At 48.7% G+C, this 20,609-nt stretch overlaps 1 protein-coding gene across 1 annotated transcript in view; it reads left to right on the plus strand.

Moving 5' to 3' along the window:
- Positions 1-20,609, plus strand: part of elp3 (elongator acetyltransferase complex subunit 3) — a 210,368-nt gene that overhangs the window by 64,773 nt on the left and 124,986 nt on the right. The window lies entirely within an intron of this gene.

Here is a 20,609-nt window from a genome sequence, read left to right on the forward strand (position 1 = left end):
TTGTATGCCATTTCCTTGGCTTTAATACTATCCCTGATTTCCCTAGATAGCCACGGTTGAGCCACCTTCCCTTTTTTATTTTTACGCCAGACAGGAATGTACAATTGTTGTAATTCATCCATGCGGTCTCTAAATGTCTGCCATTGCCCATCCACAGTCAATCCCTTAAGTATCATTAGCCAATCTATCTTAGCCAATTCATGCCTCATACCTTCAAAGTTACCCTTCTTTAAGTTCTGGACCATGGTCTCTGAATTAACTGTTTCATTCTCCATCCTAATGCAGAATTCCACCATATTATGGTCACTCTTCCCCAAGGGGCCTCGCACAATGAGATTGCTAATTAATCCTCTCTCATTACACAACACCCAGTCTAAGATGGCCTCCCCCCTAGTTGGTTCCTCGACATATTGGTCTAGAAAACCATCCCTTATGCACTCCAGGAAATCCTCCTCCATCGTATTGCTTCCAGTTTGGCTGGCCCAATCTATGTGCATATTAAAGTCACCCATTATAACTGCTGCACCTTTATTGCATGCACTCCTAATTTCCTGTTTGATGCCCTCCCCAACATCACTACTACTGTTTGGAGGTCTGTACACAACTCCCACTAACGATTTTTGCCTTTTAGTGTTCTGCAGCTCTACCCATATAGATTCCACATCATCCAAGCTAATGTCTTTCCTAACTATTGCATTAATCTCCTCTTTAACCAGCAATGCTACCCCACCTCCTTTTCCTTTTATTCTATCCTTCCTGAATGTTGAATACCCCTGGATGTTGAGTTCCCAGCCCTGATCATCCTGGAGCCACGTCTCCGTAATCCCAATCACATCATATTTGTTAACATCTATTTGCACAGTTAATTCATCCACCTTATTGCGGATACTCCTTGCATTAAGACACAAAGCCTTCAGGCTTGCTTTTTTAACACCCTTTGTCCTTTTAGAATTTTGCTGTACAGTGGCCCTTTTTGTTCTTTGCCTTGGGTTTCTCTGCCCTCCACTTTTCCTCATCTCCTTTCTGTCTTTTGCTTTTGCCTCATTTTTGTCTCCCTCTGTCTCCCTGCATAGGTTCCCATCCCCCTGCAATATTAGTTGAACTCCTCCCCAACAGCACTAGCAAACACTCCCCCTAGGACATTGGTTCCGGTCCTGCCCAGGTGCAGACCGTCCGGTTTGTACTGGTCCCACCTCCCCCAGAACCGGTTCCAATGCCCCAAGAATTTGAATCCCTCCCTGCTGCACCACTGCTCAAGCCATGTATTCATCTGAGCTATCCTGCGATTCCTACTCTGACTATCACGTGATACTGGTAGCAATCCCGAGATTACTACTTTTGAGGTCAGGCTGCTTTTGCACACTCTCCACTTTTCCATCTGTCATGTATGTAACCACAATATAACACCACTGTATTACTGTATACACTCAACCTAGATGCACACCTTGACCACAAGGGGTGAACTTGTGGGAGACTCTCCTTACCTGATCACACAGGTATAAAAAGGGAGGTCCCACGCAGGGTCATCGTCTTTGAAGTCCTGTGAATAAAGAGTTAAGGTCACAGAGTGACCTTGTCCCCAGAATGTGCCTCGTGTGGTTTCATACTGTAGAGTAAGGACTTTACACCATCCTCGTCTGCCGTCCGGACACGCCATGGCGCACCACCTTGCTGTCCGGAGGAGGCGGGGGTCCCCAATGGAACGCTCTATACGTGGGAGTCCTCCCTTTAATTATTGGGGACTTGGCCTGGAGGGTATTGCATGGGGCAGTCCGTTTTTAAGTTGGTTTATGGAGTCCCAGGCTGCCTGTAATTTCTGTGATCTAGAGGAGTCCATGTTCCACGTCTATGTTGAATGTGTGAGGTTGCAGCCCCTCTTCCAATATTGGACGGGACTGCTCCTCAAATTCTGGCTGCACTTCAGTTCCATGCTCCTGATTTTTGGACACCCTGTGCGGAGGGGAGCGGACAGGTCGGAGGGCCTCCTTGTAGGACTGCTCCTGGGCCTGGCCAAAGTGGCTTTTAACCGGTCCAGGCAGCAGGCGGTCAAGCTGGTCATTCAGCCTGACTGCCTGCCTCTCTTCCGCGGTTACATCCGAGCCAAGGTGTCTCTGGAGATGGAGCACGCGGTGTCCACCGGTATGCTCGTGGCCTTCCGCGAGAGGTGGGCACCGGAGGGACTGGAGTGCATCATCACCCCCCGGCAACCAAATTTTAATTTGATCCATTTAATGTCTAAAGTTTAATTTGTTTATTTGTCGGTTTTGGTGCCCCTTTATAAGGGGGCACTTGATTTATAGGTTAAACTTAAAATAGTTGTGGGAAAATTGCTAGAGTCTATAATTAAGGATAAAGTGACTGAACACCTCGAGAATTTTCAGCTGATCAGAGAGAGCCAGCATGGATTTGTGAAAGGTCATGCCTGATAAACCTGATTGAATTTTTGAAGAGGTGACTAAAGTAGCAGACAGGGGAACTGTCTATGGATGTTACTTATATGGACTTCCAGAACGCATTCAATAAAGTCTGTTTTAAGAAACTGTTAGCTAAAGTTGAAGGCAAATTATTGACATAGTTAGGAAATCAGCTGCGTGGCAGGAGACAGAGAGTAGGGATAATGGGTGGGTACTTTAATCGGCACAATGTGACTAGTGGCATCCCACAACTATTCATCGTATAAATCTGATTCAATGACGGAACAGGCTCAAGGGGTTAAATGGCCTGCTCCTGTTCCTATAGCACCTTGATCTTAGAAAAACGTTACCTGGTGCATGACACACGCTACATGGTCTACAGGGCTGTAGTGATACCCGCCCTACTGTATGGCTCAGAGACATGGACCATGTACAGTAGACAACTCAAGTCGCTGAAGAAATACCACCAACGATGTCTCCGCAAGATTCTACAAATCCCCTGGGAGGACAGACGCACCAACATCAGCGTCCTCGACTAGGCCAACATCCCCAGCATTGAAGCACTGACCACACTTGATCAGTTCCGCTGGGCAGGCCACCTTGTCCGCATGCCAGACACAAGACTCCTAAAGCAAGCGCTCTACTCGGAACTCCTTCACGGCAAACGAGCCAAAGGTGGCCAGAGGAAATGTTACAAGGACACCTTCAAAGCCTCCCTGATAAAGTGCAACATCCCCACTGACACCTGAGTCGCTGGCCAAAGACCGCCCTAAGTGGAGGAAGTGCATCCGGGAGGGCGCCGAGCACCTCGAGTCTCAACGCCGAGAGTATGCAGAAATCAAGCGCAGGCAGCGGAAAGAGCGTGCGGCAAACCAGTCCCACTCATCCCTTCCCTCAACGACTATCTGTCCCACCTGTGACAGGGACTGTGGTTCTCGTATTGGACTGTTCAGCCACCTAAGGACTTATTTTAAGAGTGGAAGCAAGTCTTACTCGGTTCCGAGGGACTGCCTATGATGATGATGACACGCTACAAGATAACTCCTAGGTTGGCAGACTCCCGAAGGAATTCTTCACTGTGCACCTCTATCCTTGGGAATCTGCTTGCTATCCTTTGCCCTTTCTCTCCCAATCTCCTCTCGTCCACTGTTTAAGTTCTCCAGGCTCTATTAGTGAGTGCATTTTAGACTTGACTACAAGTTAGTTACAATTTTAAACTGTCATTGGCCCTCCCCAGCTCTCTGCTATTCTCATTGAGCTCCTGGATCTCTTCTCAAATTTGACTTCCAAATTCCTGGACTCCTTGGAATTGTCTGGATATCAAGGCCGGAACTTTGCCTACCTGGGCGGGTCCATGGCCACATTACATTTTAAGTTTAATCTAACATAGTGGGTGTTGATTCTTTACTCTGCAATAGCATAATAAAAGTTATATATGAGTGACAAAGAATTATTTAAATAATATTATCATTAAGTATTATGACGCCATCGACAAATATGATCAAGAACATAATTTAAAAAGTACATTAACTGGGAAGCTATTGTTTTAGTCACAAATCTATAGACTTTTGTATCAGTGACTGGTACAAACTGTGTGCAGTTTTGGTTTCCATATTTATGAAAGGATATATTTGCTTTGGAGGCTGTTCAGAGAAGGTTCACTAAGTTGATTCCGGAGATGAGGGGATTGACTTATGAGGAAAGGTTGAGTAGGTTGGGCCTCTACTCATTGGAATTCAGAAGAATGAGAGGTGATCTTACTGAAATGTATAAGATAATGAGGGGGCTTGACAAGGTGGATGCAGAGAGGATGTTTCCACTGATGGGGGAGGCTAAAACTAGAGGGCATGATCTTAGAATAAGGGGTCGCCCATTTAAAACTGAGATGAGGAGAAATTTTTTCTCTCAGAGGGTTGTAAATCTGTGGAATTCGCTGCCTCAGAGAGCTGTGGAAGCTGGGACATTGAATATATTTAAGACAGAAATAGACAGTTTCTTAAACGATAAGGGGATAAGGGGTTATGGGAAGTGGAGCTGAGTCCATGATCAGATCAGCCAAGATCTTATTGAATGGTGGAGCAGGCTCGAGGGGCCATGTGGCCTACTCCTGCTCCTATTTCTTATGTTCTTATGTTCTTAAATAAAAGATATGTGTGCATAGGTAATACATAAAATTAAGTAGATCTTAAATGCAATTGTGGATTTACAATCTTATGCAAGTTCAGCGGAAGAGCTGCAGAAACCATGACAAACAGTTTAAGTGCTGCTAACAATAGCCCTGAAATTCCGGTTGGAGGTTTCCTTCGGACGAACACCTCCGACCCGAAATTTCTCTACGAATGTACCTGGTGGTCCCGGAAGCGCCTTCGATTCCGGTCGGAGGCCTTCTTTACCCGCGCTTCGCAGCGCGTCCACGTCTTCTAGATACGGACAGGGAAGCTGGAGTCACGTGGGTCTGGACAACCAATCATGGTAAAGTATTCTAATTGATAGTAATGGCAACTCCGATTTTACGAGTTCCCATTACTATCAATGAGAATAACCCCCAAAAACACCCAAACACAACTTAATACATTTTTGAAAAACACCACACATGTTCAAAATTAATTGAAATGAAAGTTAATTAAATGTTTTAGGGAAAAAAAATAATTGGGGGATTTTTTTTTAATGTGTTTTTGTGTTTTAATAGGGTTTAAAAGAAACCTACCTGGGTGGACAGGGTTTTTACTGTAAAAATGCGTATTGAAATTTTATTTTTATATGTTTGAAAACTTTTACGCTGGTCATCGCCGTGACGCAGCGCAAACCCCTTTTCACCCACCACCCTGGGGGCAATTCCAGGGGAGCGCTCTGTGTGCAGCGCATGGGCGAAAATCCTTTAGGACCCTGATCATGGCCGCCAGTGCTAACTGGCACTGCGCAAAGGGGCAATTTCGGCCCCTCACAACTTACTTTTTTACTTTGTGTCATCAGCAAATTTGGGTACATTACACTCAGTCCCATCATCCAAATCATTAATATAAATTGTAAATAATTGAAGCCCCAGCACTGATCCCTGCGACACCCCACTAGTTGCAGTTTGCCAACCGGAAAATGACCCCCTTTATCCCGACTCTCTGTTTTCTGTTATTTGGCCAATCCTTCATGCAGTCCAGTAATCAGCTGTAGCAATGGCCCCGGAACTCACGCCTCAGGTGGACAGACGTGCTTCCCGAACTGAATACCAAGACCATGCAGGGAAATTTAAAAAGTAAGTGGAAACTGTTGTGTATCTGTAAAGCATGCACTCCCATGTTCCGCCACCAGGGAGCGCATCCCCTGAAGTCCCAAGGGATCCCAGCATCCCTTGGGAGCACTGTATATAAGCCGGCCCCGAAGGCCTGTTCCTCACTCTGGAATGTCTTAATAAAGACTGAGGCCACTGTTACTTTAACCTCCCTGTGTGCTCACAGTAGAACACAGCCTGTCAACTACCTGATAAATGATCTCAATTGGGTCGCCTGCCACTGAGGGTTGGCTTGGCTCCACACTGACAGAGGTGCCTGGGGAAAAGACGCGTGGGAACGTGATGACCCGCTATCAAAAATAACAACTTTCCCACCCAGCCCGCCACCGATTACTCCCGCTACCACCCTGGAAAATTCAGCCTCAAGGCTATACTTCTGACTGGACCACACCGTAAGACCCAGCTGTTGTGTCTCTGATCTGTGGCTCTGTTGCTTAAATTTTAAAGTAATTTTGATCAGCTTTCAACCCTTCCCCCATTGCTGCTGTTCCCTGCTGAGCCTGTAACTGGCCAACAGGTTCTACTGGATTTTCAGCTTCAGCTACAACTATTTTTGTAGAAAACAATAAATTACATACCCCCTGATTAAAGGGGGAGGGACACCAAACAGGTGCCCCCTTGTTTTTTTTTTGTTTTTTGTGGGTTTTTTTTGAGGGCACTGAAACACAAATTATACAAGTGCCTCCTGGCTAATAGGGCGGGGTGGGGGTGGGCACTAAAAACTGTCAATTAAACAACTTTAAGCAATAATAATCAAATTAAAATTTGGTTGCCAGGGGTGTGATGCACTCCAGTCCCTTCGGTGCCCACCTCTCGCGGAAGGCCGCGAGCGTACTAGTGGACACCACGTGCTCCATCTCCAGGGACACCCTGGCTCGGATGTAACCGCGGAAGAGAGGCAGGCAGTCGGGCTGAATGACCCCCTCGACTGCCCGCTGCCTGAACCGGCTGATGGCCCCCTTGGCCATTCCCAGGAGCAGTCCTACGAGGACAGCTTCAGCTACAGTCTGGTTTCTGCCTAATACTTTACTCTCCTTATGGCCTATAGGGCTGTAGTGATACCCGCCCTCTTGTATGGCTCAGAGAAGTGACCATATACAGTCGATACCTCAATTCACTGGAGAAATCCCACCAGCGATGTCTCCACAAAATCCTGCAAATCCCCTGGGAGGACAAACACACCAACGTCAGTGTTCTCGACAGGGCCAACATCCCCAGCATCGAAGCACTGACCACACTTGACCAGCTCCGTTAGGCCATATTGTCCGTATGCCTGACACAAGACTCCCAAAGCAAGCGCTCTACTCGGAATTCCTACATGGCAAGCGAGCCCCAGGTGGGCAGAGGAAATGTTTCAAAGACACCCTCAAAGCCTCCTTGATAAAGTGCAACATTTCTGTTATGTTCAGAATAAATCCAAGGACCATATCGCAAGCTCAAACTGTTGTGACCTTGGTCTCTTTATTTCAGACTCGAGAGTGAGGAAGCAGCACGGTGAGTCACCTTTTATACCTGCTTGCCCCAGGGTGCACAGGTGACCCTTCGGTCTCCCACAGGTGTGCCCCCTGGTGGCGAGTCTTACATTTGGGTAAGGGTCTACATACATACATAACAATCCCCACCGACACCTGGGAATCCCTGGCCAAAGACTGCCTTAAGTGGAGGAACAGCATCCGGGAGGGCGCTGAGCACCTCGACTCTCATCGCCGAGAGCACGCAGAAACCAAGTGCAGGCAGCGCAAGGAGCGTGCAGCAAACCTGTCCCACCCACCCATTCCTTCAACGACAGCCTGTCCCACCTGCGACAGAGACTGTAGGTCCTGTAATGGACTGTTCAGTCACCTGAGAACTCATTTTAATATTGGAAGCAAGTCTTCCTCGATTCCGAGGGACTGCCTATGATGATGATGACTCTCCTGGGCCGAAGTACATTTCTCCGCCACTTTTGAGCTATGGTGAGCTCCAACTTGCGTCAATTTCACCATCGTCTTTCTGCACTGCAACCATCTCTCATTCCTACGGCAATAACCTCCACCCTCCAATTCTCTACCTTTTCAAATATCTTTTGGATTTCACTCACCCGCTGCACCTGTCTCCAAACTTGGACAATCGTTTGTCAATGCTTCACGCTGACTTCACCCTACCTACGTCAACTTTATCTCAGCACCGGACCTCTGACTTTAACCCTGGCACAATCCTATTGTCTCCTCTCTATTCCCTGTTACTACCAGGATATATGTATCCTAGTAATTGCTACATAATCAGGCCTATGCAACTTGAGTTTTCCCTGTGTCCATTTGTGTGCGCATCCTGGCTGCCGCTGTGTACCCGAGACAGTCACACTTAGTTCCACATTGTTCTCCCCCTTTTTATTTTCTTTCTACCCCTCCTAGACCTCTCTCTCCTGTTGTCATGCCCCCGTTCATTTCTCCCTTCTTGGGTACTCTGCCCTCCCAAATCCCTACCCCAGCCCTTCAGTACTCTTTGACCTTCCTACTCTCCTGCCACCATCCCGGGCTTGACTCCCTCTTCGATAAGCTTGCAGCGTCACTCTCTGCCTCTCTTGGCATCCTCCGAAGGTCATCGAGGCACTCGTCGCTGACTCCTTATGAGCAGCAACCCCAACTGCCCCATCCTACTCCCTCACCGACCTTACCACTCAGCTGGGGGCTGATCTTGCCAATTTCCTCTCCATTCAACTTACCTCTACAGTGCTGACCCTGTGGACTCTGGATGTGGTTCAGCTATCTTCGTCCCTCTCTGCATTGCCCTCCAGAATGTCTGTTCACTTGTGACCAGGGTCATTGCCATTCATGAGCTTATTGTGGATGATTGCATCAATATCTGGCTGAGGAGCGATGACACTTTCTCCCTAAATGAAGCCTCCCCGCCTGGCTATACCTTCCACCACTTGCCCTGCTCAGACCGCTGTGGTGATAGTGTGGCTCTCATCACCAAATCACACCTCGGTCTACTCTGGTACTTCCCCTACTACTCTGGTACGTTCTCCTTCTTTGAGCATCGCACCTTGTTCCACCTCTCTTACCTCTCATTTAAAACTCTCATTCTCCACCACCCACCCAAGTACCATAAAAATCTTATCACCGAGATATCTTCACTGCTTTCCTCCCTCAGCCTCTGCTCTGAGCGACTTCTCATTCTCAGTGATTTCAACCTCCATCTTAATTCATCATACTCTCGCTCCTCTGAGTTCACTGCCCTCCTATCCTCCCTTAATCTCTCCCTCCATGTGAACTCCCCAACCCATATTCATGGGCACTCCTTTGACCTTGCCACTACCATCAGTCAGCCACAGATAAGGTCCTATCTTATCAATTCCTTGTATCGCTCTCCGGCCACATCTCCCCTTTCCGCTCCCAACCCTACTTCCTTCTTGTCTGCCCCTGGAGAAAACATTGACCACATAAAGCACTGTCGGGTCCTGCTTGATACGTTCATCATAAAGGATGAAACTGAGTACTGTATACAATGAGCAAGTGTGATCTTAGCTCCTTTAATAAGACTCCAGAGTGCAAGTACCTTGTGGGTGACCTGCTTATATATCATGTTCCCAAGGGATGCTGGGATCCCTTGGGACTCCAACAGGTAGGCCCTCTGGTGGTCGTGTAATACAGGTTGCAAGGGGTTAAATACATAATATCACTCCCCCGTGAAGTCACTAGTACACTTAATTACAAGCTGAGACGATCTGGGGCTTTTCGCTCCCTTGTCGATCGTCTCGGTACAAATGTGGATGTGGGTGAGTTGGTTAGTTCTTCACTGGGCTGCTGGGCAGCCAGCCATGCCGGTCTGCTGGAGATGGTAAGTTCCACTTCGTGGTCAACCATGATGTCAATTGCCACTTGTGTGTGTGTTGGAGGGTCAAAGTTGGTGGTGTCTTCTTCAGGTTGTTTGTAGCTGTTGGTGAACCACAATTTGATTTGGTCCAAATGTTTTCTGTTCGTTAGTCCATTGGCCAATTTGACCTGAAACACCCTACTCCCCTCTTTGGTTATGATCGTGCCAGCGAGCCATTTGGGACCATGTCCATAATTGAGTATGAACACAGGATCATTGATCTCAATATCCCGTGGCAAATTTGCGCGATGATGGTACACACTTTTTTGATGCTGCCTGCCCTCCACGTGATCATGGCGATCATGGTGGACAAGAGAGAACCTTGTTTTGAGCGCCCTTTTCAGGAGCAGCTCAGCTGGGGGAACCCCGGTGAGTGAGTGGGGTCTGGTGCGGTAGCTGAGCAGCACTCGGGATAGTCGGGTCTGCAGGGAGCTTTCCACCATGCATTTCAGGCATTGCTTGATGGTCTGAACTGCCCGTTCTGCCTGGCCGTTGGATGTGGAACGGGGCAGATGTGACGTGCTTGATCCCATTGCAGGTCATGAATACCTGAATTCAGCACTGGTGAAACACGGCCCATTGTCGCTGACTAGGACATCAGGCAGGCCGTGCATGGCAAACATGATTCATAGGCTTTCAATAGTGGCCGTGGACATGCTTACAGACATTATTGCACATTCGATCCATTTTGAGTAAGCGTCCATGACAACCAAAAACATTTTGCCTAGAAATGGGCCCACATAGTCAACGTGGATCCTCGAACGGTTTGGAGGGACACGACCACAAACTTAGCGGTGCCTCTCTGGGTGCATTGCTCAGCTGAGAGCAAGTGTTGCACTGGCGCACGCATAACTCTAAACCTGAGTCGATGCCGGGCCACCACACATGGGATCTGGCTATGGCTTTCATCATTACAATGCCTGGGTGGAACTATGCAGTTCACAAATGAACGTATCTCAGGCTTTCTTGGGCAAGACCACGCGATTGCCCCACAACAGACAGTCCGCCTGCAGTGACATTTCGTATTTGCGCCTGTGGAACGGCTTAATCGCCTCCTGCATCTCCGCTGGGACGCTGGACCGGCTCCCATGGAGGACACAGTTTTTTTTACCAAGGACAATAAAGGATCCTGGCTGTTCCAGGTCCTGATCTGGCGAGCCATAACGGGGGACTTTTCGTTTTCGAATGCATCCATTACCATGAGCAAGTCCGCTGGCTGTGCCATTTGCACCCCAGTGGTGGGCAATGGCAGCCGACTGAGGGCGTCAGCGCAGTTCTCTGTGCCCAGTCTGTGGCGGATTATATAGTTGTATGCCGATAGCGTGAGCACCCATCTTTGGATGCGGGCAGAAGCATTGGTATTAATCCCTTTGCTCTCAGAGAACAGCGATATGAGTGGTTTGTGGTCAGTTTCAAGCTCAAACTTGAGGCCAAGTAAGTACTGGTGCATTTTCTATACCCCGTAATCGCACGGCAGAGTCTCTTTTTCAATCATACTGTAGGCATAAGTGACCGGTTGCAAAATCCCCGATTCGTTAGCCTGTAGAACCACACACCCGACCCCATATGACAACGCGTCACAAGCTAGTACTAATCTTTCACAAGGGTTATACAGGACAAGCAGTTTGTTTGAACGCAACAGATTTCTGGCTTTCTTAAAGGCAGCCTCTTGTGAATTCCCCCATACCCAGTCGTCTCCCTTGCGCAATAGCACATGTAGGGGTTCTAGCAGGGTGCTTAAGCCAGGTAGGAAATTATCCAAAGAGTTAACGAGTCCCAGGAACAACCACAGCTCCGTCACGTTCTGTGTTCTTGATGGTCTCTGTCTTGGCATCGGTGGGTCTGATGCCGTCTGCTGCGATTCTTCTTCCCAAGGACTCGAGCTCCTGCACCAGGAAAACACACTTCGAGCGTTTCAACCTGATCCCCATGCAATTCAACTGACTAAGAACCTCTTCCAGCTTCTTCAAGTGCTCAATGGTGTCCCGACCTGTAACCAGTATGTCATCCTGGAAAACCACGGTGCGAGGAACCGACTTTAGCAGGCTCTCCATGTTCCGATGGAAGATTGCCGCGGCTGACCGAATCCCAAACAGGCATCTGTTATAGATGAACAGACCTTTGGGCGTGTTGATGCAGGTGAGGCCTTTCGAAGACTCCCCAGCTCCTGCGTCATGTCGGCCAAGGTCAGGTCCAGCTTGGTGAATATCTTCCCTCCAGCCAGGGTTGCAAATAGGTTGTCTGCCTTGGGTAGCGGGTACTGGTCCTGTAGCGAAAAACGGTTAATCGTTACTTTATAGTCCCCCAAATTCTGATTGTCCCGGTACTTAAAGAGGACGGCATGATCGGACTAGCCCACTCTTTGAATTCCACTGGAGCGATGATGCCTTCTCGCTGCAGCCTGTCCAGCTCAATTTCCACTTTTTCACGCATCATGTACAGTACCGCCCGTGCCTTGTGGTGGATGGGTCGCATACCGGGAACCAAATTGATCTGCACTTTCGCCCCCGAGAAGCTTCCAATGCCAGGGTCAAACAATGATGGGAACTTGCTCAGAACCTGGGCACATGAGGCGTCGTCGACAGACAAAAGCGCTCGGATGTCATCCCAGTTCCAGCGGATTTTACCCAAACAATGTGGGGCCATCCCCTGGCACAATTCACAGCGGGAGTTCGTGTACTGCTCCATCATAGGAAACTTTGACTTCTGCACTGCCAATTACAGGGATTAGTTCCTTGGTGTAAGTCCTTAGTTTGGTGAGAATGGGGCTGAGCTTGGCCCTGTGTACCTTTTTGCCCCACAGCCTGTCGAAAGCCTTTTTCCTCATTATGGACTGACTTGCCCCCATGTCCGGATCCATAGATACTGAAATTCCATTCAATTCAACTTTCAACATTATTGGTGGACATTTCGTGATGAATGTGTGTACCCCGTACCCTTCTGCCTCCTTGGTGCGAGTCTCCAATTCAGCCTGATCCACAGTGGATCGATCTTCCTCTGCAACGTGGTGGTTTGCAGGGTTTGCAGCTCGCCTGCACATTCGTTGGAGGTGTCCCATTGTTCTGCAGCCGTTGCACGCATAGTGCTTGAAGCGGCATTGATGGGGCCGATGATCACCTCCACAGCGCCAACAAGGTGTTAACTGCATCGCATTAACGATTGATGGCAGACTCTGGGTCATGTGAGGTCGGGAAGCAGTAGCCAGCGTGTACGTTCTGCCATGTATAGTTCTGCTGGAAATCGACGTTACTTTGTGTACAGTACTGGCCGAAACTTCTTTACTCTGCGAAATCTGTTTGGTGTCGTCGCTGGTGGACATAAATGCCTGGGCTATCGTTATGGCTTTACTTAGATTCGAGGTTTCAACAGTCAACAGTTTGCAAACTACCTCATGGCCAATGCCCAGTACAAAAAAGTCTCTAAGCATTTGTTCTAGGAATCCCTCAAATTCGCAATGTCCTGCGAGGCGCCTTAGTCCGACCGTTGACACGTGTAGAACCGATATCTCACCATCAAAACGCTTTCCTTAGGATTTAGGTGCTCCCGGACCAGCGTGCATAATTCTTCATAGAATTTAGCTGTTGGTTTTGCCGGAGCTAGAAAATTCTTCATGAGGCCTTAGGTTGTTGCCCCACAGACAAGTAGGAGGATCGCCCTTCATTTGGCAGTGTTCTCGTTCCCTTCCAGCTCGTTGGCCACAAAGTATTGGTCGAGTCTCTCCACGAAGGCCTCTCAATCATCCCCCTCTGAGAACTTCTCCAGGATACCGACTGTTCTTTGCATTTTCGCGCGGTTGTTCGTTACCTTGTCGCCAATTGGTACACTCATAATAAAGGATGGAACTGAGTGCTGTGTACAATGAGCAAGTGTGATCTTAGCTCCTTTAATAAGACTCCAGAGTGCAGGTACCTCGTGGGTGGCCTGCTTATATGCCATGCTCCTAAGGGATGCTGGGATCCCTTGGGACTCCAACAAGTAGGCCCTCTGGTGGTCGTGTAATACAGATTACAAGGGGTTAAATACATAACACTGCTCTCATCTGCCAAAACTGCCCACTATTCCAGGATCATTCTGGAATGCAAAGCTAACCCCCGGCTTCTGTTCTCTACTGCAATACATCTTCTTAGACCCCTCTGCCCTATCTCCTTCACCCTTACCTCCAACAAGAAGTAGGAGGAGCTCATGGACCTCTTTGTAATTAAGATTGAGACCATCCGATCAGCTGCCTCTGCCACTGCTCTCCCTTCCCCCAGCCCAACGAGCCAAACTTACTCTAAGGTTCCCCCTGCCCCAGCCCTGAACTTGCATTTTTCTCCAGTTTCTCTCCGATCTCCCCTCTTGACCTCTCCATGCTCATCCTGTCCATGAACCCCACTTTCTGCTCCCTCGACCCTATTCCCTAAACTGCTGACCACCCAACGTCCTTTTCTGATTCCCATGTTAGCCGACATTGTTAATGGTTCCAACTCCTCAGGTACTGTCCCCCACTTCCTCAAATCTGCCGTCATCATCCTTCACCTCTTAAAAAAAAAAACCCTTGATCCCTCCGTCCTTACAAACTAGCCCCCCCGACCCCCCCATCTCCAACCTCCTTTTCCTCTCCAAAGTCCTTGAACGAGTTGTCACCTCCCAAATCCGTGCCCATCGTTCCCGGAACTCCAAGTTTGAATCTCTTCAATCCGATTTCCACCCCATCATAGTACTGGAACGGCACTTATCAAAGTCACAAATGACATCCTTCATGACTGTAACATAGGTAAACTATACCTTCTCGTACTTCTCAACCTGTCTGCAGCCTTTGACACGGTTGACCATACCAACCTCCTCTAACGCCTCCCCACCGTCGTCCAGCTGGATAGGACTGCACTCGCCTGGTTCTATTTGTTAATAAAGGATGAAACTGAGTACTGTGTACAATGAGCAAGTGTGACCTTAGCTCCTTTAATAAGACTCCAGAGTGCAGGTACCGCATGGGTGGCCTGCTTATGTACAGTGCTCCCAAGGGATGCTGGGATCCTTTGGGACTCCATCAGGTAGGCCCTCTGGTGGTGGTGTGATACAGGTTGCCAAGGGTTAAATACATAACATCACTCCCTTGTAAAGTTAATAGTACACTTATTTACAGGGTGAGACGATCTGGGGCTTTTCGCTCCCTTGTCGATCGTCTCGGCACAGATGCAGGTGTGGGTGAGTTGGTCAGTTCTTCACTAGGCTGCTGGGCAGCCGGCCTTGCCGGGCTGCTGGGGATGGTGAGTTTGGCTTCATGGTCAACCATGATATCGGTTGCCACGTGTGTGTGTTGGAGGGTCAAATTTGGTGGTGTCCTCTTCGGGTTGCTTGTAGCTGTTGGTGAACCGCAATTTGATTTGGTCCAAATGCTTTCTGCACATTAGTCCATTGGCCAATTTGACCTGTAACACCCTACTCCCTTCTTTGGCTATGATCGTGCCAGCGAGCCATTTGGGACCATGTTCATAATTGAGTACAAAACACAGGATCATTGACCTCAATATCACGTGACAAGTTTGCGCATCATGGTACACGCTTTGTTGATGCCGCCTGCCCTCGACGTGATCATGGAGATCAGGGGTGGACAAGAGAGAGCCTTGTTTTGAGCGCCCTTTTCATGAGCAGCTCGGCTGGGGGAACCCCGGTGTGCGAGTGCGGTCTGGTGCGGTAGCTGAGCAGAACTCGGGACAGTCGGGTCTGCAGGGAGCCTTCCGACATGCGTTTCAAGCTTTGATGGTCTGAACTGCCCGTTCTGCCTGGCCGTTGGATGCGGGCTTGAACGGGGCAGATGTGACGTGCTGGATCCGATTGCGGGTCATGAATTCCTTGAATTCAACACTGGTGAAACACGGCCTATTGTCACTGACTAGGACGTCGGGCAGGCCGTGTGTGGCAAACATGGCTCATCGGCTTTCGATGGTGGCGGTGGACGTGCTTACAGACATTATTACACATTCAATCCATTTTGAATAAGCATCCACAACAACCAAGAACATTTTGCCTAGAAATGGGCCCGCATTGTCAACGTGGATCCTCGAACGGTTTGGAGGGCCACGGCCACAAACTTAGCGGTGCCTCTCTGGGTGCATTGCTCAGTTGAGAGCAAGTGTTGCACTGGTGCATGCATGACTCTAAATCTGAGTCGATGCCGGGCCACCACACATAGGATCTGGCTATGGCTTTCATCATTACAATGCCTGGGTGGGTGCTGTGTAGGTCACGTATGAACGTTTCTCTGCCTTTCTTGGGCAAGACCATGTGATTACCCCACAAAAGACAGTCCGCCTACAAGGACATTTCGTCTTTGCACCTGTGGAATGGCTTAATCTCTTCCTGCATCTCCGCGGGGAAGCTGGACCAGCTCCCATGGAGGTCACAATTTTTTAAACAGGGACATTAAAGGATCCTGGCTGGTCCAGGTCCTGATCTGACGGGCCGTAACGGGTGAGTTTTTGTTTTCAAATGCATCCATCACCATAAGCAAGTCTGCAGGCTGTGCCATTTCCACCCCAGTGGTGGGCAATGGTAGCCAACTGAGAGCATCAGCGCAGTTCTCTGTGCCCGGTCTGTGGCGGATTACATAGTTGTATGCCGACAGCGTGAGTGCCCATCTTTGGATGCGGACAGAGGCATTGGTGTTAATCTCTTTGCTCTCTGAGAATAGCGATATGAGCGGCTTATGGTCAGTTTCAAGCTCAAACTTGAGGCCAAACAAATACTGGTGCATTTTTTCACCCCGTAAACGCACGCCAGAGCTTCTTTTTCAATCATGTTGTAGGCCCTTTCGGCCTTGGACAGACGCCTGGATGCATAAGTGACCGGTTGCAGAATCCCCGATTCGTTAGCTTGTGTAACACACACCCGATTCCATCTTGGCGTCGGTGGGTCTGATGCCGTCTGCTGCGACTCTTCCCAAGAACTCGACTTCTAGCGCCAGGAAAACACACTTCGAGCGATTCAACCTGAGTCCCACGCAATCTAGCCCGACTTAGAACCTCTTCCAGATTTTTCAAGTGTTCGATGGTGTCCTTCCTTGTGACCAGTATGTCGTCTTGGAAAATCACGATGCATGGAACCGACTTTAGCAGGCTCTCCATGTTCCGTTGGAAAACTGCCGCGGCCGACCGAATCCTGAACGGGCATCTGTTATAGGTGAACAGACCTTTGTGTGTGTTGCAGGTGAGGCCTTTTGAAGATTCCTCCAGCTCCTGCATCATGTAGGCCGAGGTCAGGTCCAACTTAGTGAACATCTTTCCTCCTCCAGCAAATAGGTCGTCTGCCTTAGGTAGTGGGTACTAGTCCTGCAGCGAAAAACGGTTTATCATTACTTTATAGTCCCCCACAAATTCTGACCGTGCCGTCACCTTTGAGTACTGGGACAATCGGACTAGCCCACTCGTTGAATTTCACTGGCGTGATGGTGCCTTCTCGTTGCAGCCTGTCCAGCTCAATTTCTACTTTCTCTCGCATCATATACAGTACCGCCCGTGCCTTGTGGTGGATGGGTCGTGTACCTGGAACCAAGTGGATCTGCACTTTCGCCCCCGAGAAACTTCCAATTTCTGGCTCGAACAATGATGGAAATCTGCTCAGAACCTGGGCACATGAGGCGTCGTTGACGGACGAAAGCGCTCGGATGTCGCCCCAGTTCGAGCGGATTTTTCCCAGCCAGCTTCTGCCGAACAGTGTGGGGCCATCCCCTGGCACGATCCATAGTGGGAGTTCGTGCACTGCTCCATCATAGGAGACTTTGACTTCTGCGCTGCCAATTACAGGGATCAGTTCTTTGGTGTAAGTTCTTAGCTTGGTTGAATAGGGCTGAGCTTGGGCCTGTGTGCCTTGTTGCACCACAGCCTGTCGAAGGCCTTTTTGCTCATTATGGACTGACTCGCACTCGTGTCCAGTTCCATGGATACTGGAATTCCATTCAGTTCAACTTTTAACATTATTGGTGTATATTTCGTGGTGAAGGTGTGTACCCCGTACACTTCTGCCTCCTCGGTTCGAGTCTCTAGTTCAGCCTGATCCATCATGGATCGATCTTCCTCTGCAACATGAATGCAGTATAATGTGGATAAATGTGAGGTGATCCACTTTGCGAGCAAAAACGCAAAGACAGAATATTATCTGAATGGCGGCAGATTTCGAAAAGGGGAGGTGCAACAAGACCTGGGTGTCATGGTTCATCAGTCATTGAAAGTTGGGATGCAGGTACAGCAGGTGGTGAAGAAGGCAAATGGTATGTTGGCCTTCATAGCTAGGGGATTTGAGTATAGGAGCAGGGAGGTCTTACTGCAGTTATACAGGGCCTTGGTGAGGCCTCACCTGGAATATTGTGTTCAGTTTTGGTCTCCTAATCTGAGGAAGGACGTTCTTGCTATTGGGGGAGTGCAGCGACGGTTTACCAGACTGATTCCCGGGATGGCAGGACTGACATATGAAGAGAAACTGGAACAACTGGGCCTTTATACATTGGTGTTTAGAAGGATGAGAGGGGATCTCCTAGAAACGTATAAGATTCTGACGGGACGGGACAGGTTAGATGCGGGTAGAATGTTCCCGATGTTGGGGAAGTCCAGAACCAGGGGACATAGTCTTAGGATAGGGGGTAGGCCATTTAGGACTGAGATGAGGAGAAACTTCTTCACTCAGAGAGTTGTTAACCTGTGAAATTCCCTGCCGCAGGGAGTTGTTGATGCCGGTTCATTGGATATATTCAAGAGGGAGTTAGATATGGCCCTCACGGCTAAGGGGATCAAGGGGTATGGAGAGAAAGCAGGAAAGGGGTACTGAGGTGAATGATCAGCCATGATCTTATTGAATGGTGGTGCAGGCTCGAAGGGCCAAATGGCCTACTCCTGCACCTATTTTCTATGTTTCTATGTTTGCAGGGTTTGCAGCTCGCCTGCACATTCGCTGCAGGTGTCCCATTGTTCTGCAGCCGTTGCACGTATAGTGTTTGAAGCGGCATTGATGGGCCCGATGATCACCTCCACAGCGCCAACAAGGTGTTAACTGCCTCGCATTAACGATTGATGGCAGACTCTGGGGTCGTGCAGTAGCCGACGTTTATGTTCTGCCATGTATATTCCTGCTCAAAAACACGTTACTTTGTGCACAGTTCTGGCCGAAACCTCTTTATGTTTGATGTTACCGCAGGTGGACATAAATGCCTGGGCTATCTTTATGGCTTTGCTCAGATTCAGTGTTTCAACAGTCAATAGTTTGCGAAGGATAACCTCATGTCCAATGCTATGCACAAAAAAGTCTCTCAGCATTTGTTCAAGGAATCCATCAAATTCGCAATGTACTGCAAGACGCCTTAGTTCGGCGACGTAGCTCGCCACTTCCTGACCCTCCTACCATTGACACGGGTAGAAACGATACCTCGCCATCAAAACACTTTCCTTAGGATTTAGGTGCTCCCGGACCAACATACACAATTCTTCATACGATTTGGTTGTTGGTTTTACCTGAGCTAGAAGATTCTTCATGAGGCCATGGGTTGTTGCCCCACAGACGGGAAGGAGGATCGGCCTTCATTTGGCAATGTTCTCGTCCCCTTCCAGCTTGTTGGCCACAAAGTATTGGTCGAGTCTCTCCAAGAAGGCCTCCCAATCGTCCCCTTCTGAGAACATCTCCAGGATACCAACTGTTCTTTACATTTTCGCGCGGTTGTTCGTTATCTCGTCGCCAATTGTTACGCTCATAATAAAGGATGAAACTGCATACTGTGAGCAATGAGTAAGTGTGACCTTCGCTCCTTTAATTAGACTCCAGAGTGCAGGTATCGCGTGGGTGACCTGCTTATATACCGTGCTCCCAAGGGATGCTGGGATCCCTTGGGACTCCAACAGGTAAGCCCTCAGGTGGTGGTGTGATACAGGTTGCCTAGGGTTAAATACATAACACTATTCTTATCTATTTAATCATAGCCAGAGAATCACCGGCAATGGCTTCACTTCCCCCCCCCCCCACCCTGCACCATTACCTCTGGCATCAGTTTCCCCTTGTATGCTGACGACACCCAGTTCTACCTCACCACCACTTCTCTCGACCCCTCCACTGTCTCTAAATTATCAGACTGCTTGTCCAATATTCTGTACGGGATGAGCAGAAATTTCCTCCACTTCAATATTGGCAAGACCGAAGCCATTGTCTTCGGTCCCAGCCACAAACTTCATTCCTTAGCCACCGGCTCCATTCCTCTCCCTAGTATCAGTCTGGGGTGGAACTAGACTGTTTGCAACCTAGGTGTCAATTTGACCCCAAAATGAGTTTCCGACCACATATCCGTGGCATAACTAAAACCGCCTATTTCCATCTCCGTAACATTGTCCTTCTTCGCCCTGCCTCAGCTCCTCTGCTGCTGAAACCCTCACCCATGCCTTTATTGCCTGTAGACTAGACTATTCCAATGTACTCCTGGCAGCCTCCCACGTTCTACCCTTCGTAAACTTAAGGTCACAAGAAGCTCTGCTGGTGTCCTAACTCGCACCAAGTCCTATTCATCCATCACCCCTACAGCCTACATTGGCTCCCTCAATTTAAAAATTCTCATCCTCGTTTCAAATCCCGCCAGTGCCTCGCCTCAGCCTATTTCTGTAATCTCCTCCAGCCCTACAACCATCCGAGATAACTGCGTTCCTCCAATTCTGTGCTCTTGAGCACCAATATTTTAATCGCTCCACCATTGCCAAGGCCCGAAGCTCTGGAATTCCCTCCCTGGACCCCTCTGCCTCTCTTTCCTCCTACAAGATGCTCCTTAAAACCGACCTCTTTGACCGAACTTTTGGTAATTTCCTTATGTGACTCGATGTCAAAATTTGTTTTATAATGTTCCTGTGAAGCGCCTTGGGACATCTTACTATGTTAAAGTTGCTATATAAATAAAAGTTGTTGTTGGTGTGATGGAAAGAAGTGAGAAAATAAGTAGCATTTCTATTGTTCCTTTCACAAGCTCATGATGCATTGCAGTCAATAAAGTACTTTCGCAGTGTAGTCACTGATATTATTTAAGAAACGCAGCAGCCACTTTTCAC

The sequence above is a fragment of the Pristiophorus japonicus genome, chromosome 7, assembly GCF_044704955.1.
Source record: "Pristiophorus japonicus isolate sPriJap1 chromosome 7, sPriJap1.hap1, whole genome shotgun sequence".
Lineage (NCBI taxonomy): Eukaryota > Metazoa > Chordata > Chondrichthyes > Pristiophoridae > Pristiophorus > Pristiophorus japonicus.